We start from the raw sequence: 7,260 nt of genomic DNA on the forward strand, positions 1-7,260 counted from the left end.
TTTTCCTTGTCTTTTCATCTCCAGAGTAATATATCATATGGTCATCTGACTCAAAATGCCCCATGCCAGTCCATCTCATCTCTCCAATGCCTAATGTCAATATTTATGCATTCCATTTCTTTCTTAACAATTTCTAGTTTTCCTTCATTCATAGCTCTCCCATTCCATGTTCCAATCACTAGGGCCTGCTTACAACTGTTCCTCCTCTTTTGTATTTCCATACTTGATAGTTCTACCTAGGTTGCCCTTTCTGTTAATCTTTCTGTTAACAAACTCCCTTAGGTTCTGTATTTCTGGGAATATTTTGATCTCTCCTTCGTATTTGATGGACAGTTTTGCTGGGTACAGTATTCTTAGTTGACAGTTGTGTTCTTTGAGTGTTGGATATATGCCATTCCATTGTCTTCTTGCTCACATGGTTTCTGCTGAGAAATCAGCACTTAATCTTATTTGTTCTCCCTTATAGGTTACTCTTTGTTTCTCTCTCATTGCTTTCAGTTACCTTTGGTTCTAGCAAATTTGACAATGATATGCCTTGGTGTTTTTCTTTTAGGGTCTATTCTATATTGTGTTCACTCAGTTTCTTGAATATATATTCTGTCATTTTTCATTATACCTGGAAAATTTTACTCTAGTAATTCTTCCACAACTTTTTCAGTGCCTTGCTTCTTCCTTTTCTGGTATTCCAGTGATGTGAATGTTATTTCTTTTAATGGTATCCCACATTATTCTTAGGTTTTCTTTTGCTTCCTTCTTTTTTGATTCTGCTTTTTTCTCTGTCATATCTGTGGTGACAATTCTATCTTCTATTTCACTGATTCTGTTTTCCATCTCATTTCCTCTATTCGTGTGTCCTTCCATCATGTTTACAGCATCAGAAACCTTAGATTTCACATTTTGGATCATGGTTTCTTATTTTTCCAATGCCTCTAATGCCTCCTTTGTTTTATCTGCATTGTTTTGGATTGTTTTTTAAGCTTCTCCTGATTTTTGACTGTAGTATCCTGTAATTCTTCAAGTTTGTTTTCATCCATTGAAAATATTAAATGTTTCTTTCTTTTTTTTAAAATTCTGCATCAGAAAGTTCCATTAGACTTTCTGGTTTCAGGAAATCCATTGCTACTGTGTCATTTTTTGGGGCAGATTTCTTGTTTTGGGCTTGTGTGGTGAGTGAGGTACCCTGCGTCTTACTGCGTCTGCGAGGTCCTCATGCCAACTCTGAAATTCAAAGCTGGTGGGGAGGCATGATGCAAACTTCTGGCGTGGGGGGCATAGACTTCTTAAGAGGGCCTTTTTCTGAATATTTGCCCATGCATTCATTGTTTGATTTTTGACTGCTGCTTCCATAGGTGTTGATTGTGGATCTAAGTAAAATTAAATCTTCAACAACTTCAGTCTTTTATTAATTTGTGATAATGTGGTCCAGCTGTGAGAATTTCTTTCTCTTTCCCCTCCAATATTGATGTGTAATCTGCACTAAGGCTACAGTCTTTGATTTTCTTCAGTAGTTGCTTCAAACAAGCAAGATTGTATCATCTGCATATTGCAGATTATTGATGAGTCTTCCTCCAATCCTGGGGTCATGTTCTCCTGCCTAGAGTGCAACTTATAAGATGATTTGTTCAGTGTACAAAGAGTTTGGAAATCTTGAGTTTTGCCAAGTCTCACCTGCACTAACTCCACCAGAGGAACAATTCCAATCCACAGCATCCAGAACACAAAACTGATCCCTGTAATCCCTGTGAGGTCAAACACTACCCTCCTATATCAATTCTACAAGTTCTAATACAAATCTTCCCTCCCAGGGCCAAATATAATATTCATACGTTTATGTAGGGAGCTCTGGTGACCTAGCACTAAGTGGTTGTGCTGCCAGCCCAAAGGCCCAAAGGCTCATGGTTCTAATTCACAGCTGCATTATGAGAGAAAGATGGGAAAATATCTGCTTGTGCAATTTACAACCCACAATCCCAGTGGAAGGTCAGCTATGAGTTGGTTCTGACTTGAGGGCAATGAGTTATTATTTCATCTTTTGATTGGGTATTGTAACTGGGATTGTTTTCCTTATTTCATTTTGTTGTTGTTATGTGCCGTTGAGTTGCCTATGACTCTATGCAACCCTATGTTCAACAGCCCTAAACCCTGCTCTATCCTGTGCCAATATTGTCTTTGCTACACCTACCCTCATTACCCCAGTCACTGAATCAATGAATCTCATCAGGAGCCTTCCTCTCTAGTTCTGTCCCTCCACCATCTCAAGCATGACGTCTCTCTCCAAGGACTGGTCCTGCTTTGCAATTTGTTTAGTGTATCAGATGAAGCTTCAGAATCCTTGCCTCTAAGGAGCAGCCTGGCTTCACCCTCTCCAGGACAAACTTGTTTGTTCTCCTAGCAGTCCATAGTATATTCAAAACTCTTCTCTAGCACCACAGCTCAAAGGCATCAATTCTCCTTTTATCATCCCTAGTCATTGTCCAGATTTCCGATGCATAGCAAGTAATTGCAAAGACCGTGCCCTGTAAAGGCACACTTTAGTCTCCAGACTGGCATCGTTGTTCTTCAGAACTGTGGAGAGGTCTCTGATAGCAGACTTTCCCCAATGCAATTTGTCTTTTAATTTCCTGACTGCTAGTACCAAGAGTGTTGATTGTGGAGCCAAACTGAAGCTGTTAACAGTCTCAATCTCTTCACCATCTATCATGATGCTTCCAGTTGGCCCAATGGTGAGAATATTTGTTTTTCTAACGTTGAGCTTGAATCAACAGAGAACCGCCTGAAGTGCAGGCTGTGTTTAGAAGAGGCTCTGATACCAGGGATAGTATAGCTAATGTCAGATAGATCTTGGCTAAAAGCAGAGAGTACCAGAGGAATGTCTATCTGTGTTTCATTGACTATGCAAAGGCATTTGACTGTGTAGATCACAACAAACTGTGGCTAACTCTGAGAAGAATGGGAATCCCTGAACACTTGACTGTGCTTATGTAAAACCTATACTTGGACCAGGAAGCAATCCTCAGAACAGAGCAAGGAAACACTACATGGCTCAAAATTGGGAAGGGTGTGCACCAAGAATGTGTCCTGTCTCCATATTTTTTTCAATCTATATGCAGAGCATATTGTTTGGGGCTGGGCTATATGATGAGAAATGTGATATTAGGATTCGAGTTAGACTCATCAATAATCTGTATTATGCAGATGACACAACCCTGCTTGCTGAAACTGAGGACCTGAAGCACTTGCTGCAGATGATCAAGGACAGCAGCCTTCAATACAGATAAAAGCTCAACATCAACATTTCATTTTTAGAGTTCTCTTTTTAGAGGATTAACACTGATTTTTGTATAATGATCTTTTACCTTGTCATTTTGCTGAATCAATCAATAAGATCCAGTAATTTTCTTGCCAAGTCATTGAAATATTCTAGATACAGAATCATATATATATATGATACTTTTACTTACTTACTTACTTTTACTTACTTTTTGCCAATTTGGATACCTTTTTTCTTCCTGCCTTATTATTCTGTATAGGATTTCCAATACAATACTAAATAGCCTGGTTCCTGTTCACAAAGCGAATGCCTTCAGTCTTTCTCTTTTGAGAATAATGTTGCCTGTTGCTTTTGAATACATGCTTTTAATTATTTTGATGAATTCCTCTTCTTATTTTGTTGAACTTTAGATCAGGAAAGGGTGGTGAATTTTGTCAAATGCCTTTTCTGCTTGACTAATACATTCATGTGTCTCTTTTCCTTTGTTTCTTTCATTTATGCAGTGGTGTATTACACTGATTGTTTTTCTCATGTTGAACCATCTTTACATATCTGATATGAGTGTAATTTTATTAGGATGAATTTTTAAAAGTGATTTTGGAATCTATTGGATAAGATTTTGTTGAGAATTTTTGCATCTATCTGTATTCATGATGGATACAGTTCTACATTTTTTTTTCTCCCCAGTTGGTGTCTTTGTTTGGGTTTGGTATCAGGGATATACTTGTTTCATAGAATTAATGTTAGGATTTAATAATTTTATAGATTCTGAAATAGTTTAAGTAGAATTGATATCAGTACTTTTATATATGTTTGGTTGAATTAACTGGTGAAGCTGTTTGGGCCAGGACATTATTTGGTTGGAAATATTTCTTTCTTTGCAATTGGTTGTTGTTGTTAGGTGTCGTGGAGTCGAGTATGACCCATAGTGACAATAGATCTGAACCCTGTCCTATCCCGTGCCATCCTGACAATTTCTGACAGATTCATGCATTCACTGTATCTGTCCTTCTAGCTGAAGGTCTTCCTCTCTGTCACTGACCCTCCACCTTTCCAAATATGATGTCCCTCTCCAAGGAATAGCAATATATTTTTCTTAACAGGTCTGTTCAAATTTTCTATCTCTCTTTGTGTTAGTTTAGACAGGCAGTTAAGTTTCTAAAAATTTATCCATTACATCTAGGTTTTAAAATTTGTTGGAATATAGTTCTTTACAGTATTGTTATGATACTTTCTGTTTCAGTTGATTCTGTTGTGACATTACCCATTACATATTTTATTTGTGTTATGGCATCTCCTTGGTTTGCTTTGTTAGATGGCTTGTCTATTTCGTTAACCCTTTTAAAGTAGTAGCTTTTTGTTTCCTGTATTCTTTTTATTGTTTCATTTCTGCTTTTATATTTATTATAATTTCCTGTTTCCTTGAAAAATGAGTAAGGACAGTGTGGGGAAGGCCAAGTACAACCTCTGCTGTCCCCACAAAGGGGAATTGTCTCCATCAACAACATCCACAACATAAAACTGATCCCCACAAGGTTAAATATGGCTCCCACACGCTCCCGCACTGACTTCTACTAATTGTTGTTGGGTGTCATTGAGTCTAGTATGACGCATAGTGACTCTACGAACAAAAGATCTGAACCCTGTTCTGTCCTGTGCCATCCTTATATTTCCTGACACACAAAAGCCCATTGCGGTAGTCACCATGTCAATCCACCTGACTGAGGTCTTCCTCTCCTTTGCTGACCCTCTATCCTTGCTAGCATCATGTCCTTCTCCAAGGAATAGCTCCTCCTAGCAACATGCCCAAAGTATGTGAGGCAAAGCCTCATCATTCTTAACTCCAAAGAGCACTCTGGCTGGACCATTTCCAAGACATATCTGTTTGTTCTTTGGTCATCCATGGGATGTTCAGTGCTCTTCTTCAGTACCACAGCTCAAAAGCATCTTCTCTGTCATTCTTATTCATTGTCCAGCTCTTTTTTTTTTTTTTATAAAATGTAATTTTATTTTGTTACTCTGCTGTTACATAGGGTATAACATTTTCACAAGGCTTTTTTTGGGACTACAGTCAATGATTAGCAACACACAATCGTGGTTCAGCTCTCTAAATAACAATCACTAGACAAACTGGACACCCTCTCACTTGTGCACAAATCTGCATGGAAAAGTACTAAAGTTTTGGATTTGTATACTTTGTTTCCGCTTTCTAGTGTATTAAGAAATGACATGCATTTTAATTGCCAAAAGCAATGCTTGTATTCTGGCAGCAACATGCTACTTCTATTACATAGTAAAGTGAATACCAGAACTACAAAGGCAGGAGTGTAAGTGAATTTTTATTGGGAAGGGAAGTTGTCAACTTAAACAGCAGCAAATGAAGAGTGAATAGGAAACTCCCTTTTATCACAAATATACATGACCTCCATAATATATTATCTAGGAGGCACTTCAATGTGTGACCCCAATGACCCCCAAGCCAGAAATGTTGAATGTCTTTCCATTCAATCTAATACTTCTGGATTCCCACTAAAAAGGAATACATTAAGAGCATGAAAAATTGCTTACTGAAAGGAAGCCCTAAACAAGAGTAAGGGAAGAAATGTAGAAATTAAGAAGTTATGCAGAACACTCTTTTAATTGTAATTAACTACATTTTCATATCTTCACAGTAATACAAAACACAGTCACTTGTAGAACTGGTTCAGATTACTTAAAAACCAGATACATTTTAGTCTTCTACATAAGTGTTTGGAAGTTACTTATGGTTATATGAAATGAAGCTATTACTACTTTTCTACAGCAGTAACTGCACACCAGGAAGGCCAAGACAAACACAAATCAAGGAATGGAGTTTTCCCAAAGCTGCAGTGTGAAAAGACTATAAACAGTTGATTCCATACACATGAATGGGTTTCTTTGCTATAGGAAATCCAAGTGGAATAAGGAATGGAGATGTGTAAAAAGGTTTCTTGAGGGGGAGAAGGATGACACCCTGTGAGCATTTAGTTTTCTGCCCCTTCTGCTGCATCACATTCTTCTCCTGCACTGTCTGATTGATGCCCATAATGTTAAGTTGTCCCTAAGCAACTGCATGAAAAGGGTGCTGTCTTTGTATGAATCTTCATTCAGTGTATCAAGTTCTGCAATGGCCTCATCAAAAGCCGCTTTAGCCAGTGTACAGGCAAGCTCTGGATTATTAAGGATCTCATAGTAAAATACAGAGAAGTTGAGAGCCAGGCCCAGGCGGATAGGATGTGTGGGTTGCATCTCCTTTTTGCTTATATCAAACGCCTCTTGGTAAGCTCCTTGGGAATTATCTATCATTTGTTTTCCATCATCACCACATGCTACTTCAGCAAGGTACCGGAAATAATCTCCCTTCATTTTCAGATAGAATACCTTACTCTCTGGATTAGTTGCATTGGCTATTAAATACTTATCCAATAATTCCAAGACGGTGGTGCAGATGGACCTCAGCTCAGACTCCACTTTCTCCCGATAGTCCTTTATCAGCTGCAACTTCTTGTCGGAGGTGTCGGTTTTCTGCTCGATGCTCGAGATGACCCTCCAGGTGGACCGGCGGCCCCGACCACGTTCTTGTAGGCCACCGACAGCAGGTTGGGCTCCTCGTTGGACAGCTCGGCCCCCTGCTCCGTCACGGCCTTCATGCAGGTGGCCATGTCGTCGTAGCGCTCAGCCTGCTCGGCCAGCTTCGCTTTCTGGATCAACTCCGTCTTCTCCATGGTGGGCTGGCGGCTTGCAGAGCTGGGGGAGGTGGGGCTCTGCGGCGGCGGTGGTGCTCCGGGACGGGGACGGGGAAGAGGTGACGACCGGGAAAGGCGGCGAAGGCAGCAAGAACCAGGCCGGATCAGGAAGAGAGCCCTCCTCGAAAGCCTTCACCGTTTCCGCAGCCGCGACACGAGTCCCACCACTTTGATCTGCTTTTAGCTTTAGCGAAGGACCCTCCCGTCTCAGCCTACCCCGGA

General features: G+C 39.8%; 1 pseudogene across 1 annotated transcript; it reads right to left on the minus strand.

The window, feature by feature from the left end:
- Window positions 1-5,596: 5,596 nt before the first annotated feature.
- On the minus strand, window positions 5,597-7,024 carry LOC102854418 (annotated as a pseudogene). Its single transcript, XR_439044.1, has one exon. The product of XR_439044.1 is annotated as a tyrosine 3-monooxygenase/tryptophan 5-monooxygenase activation protein, theta pseudogene (transcript).
- Window positions 7,025-7,260: the final 236 nt, after the last annotated feature.

This window comes from Elephantulus edwardii, unplaced genomic scaffold, assembly GCF_000299155.1.
Source record: "Elephantulus edwardii isolate Elephantulus edwardi_28Jun2011 unplaced genomic scaffold, EleEdw1.0 scaffold00475, whole genome shotgun sequence".
Taxonomy (NCBI): domain Eukaryota; kingdom Metazoa; phylum Chordata; class Mammalia; order Macroscelidea; family Macroscelididae; genus Elephantulus; species Elephantulus edwardii.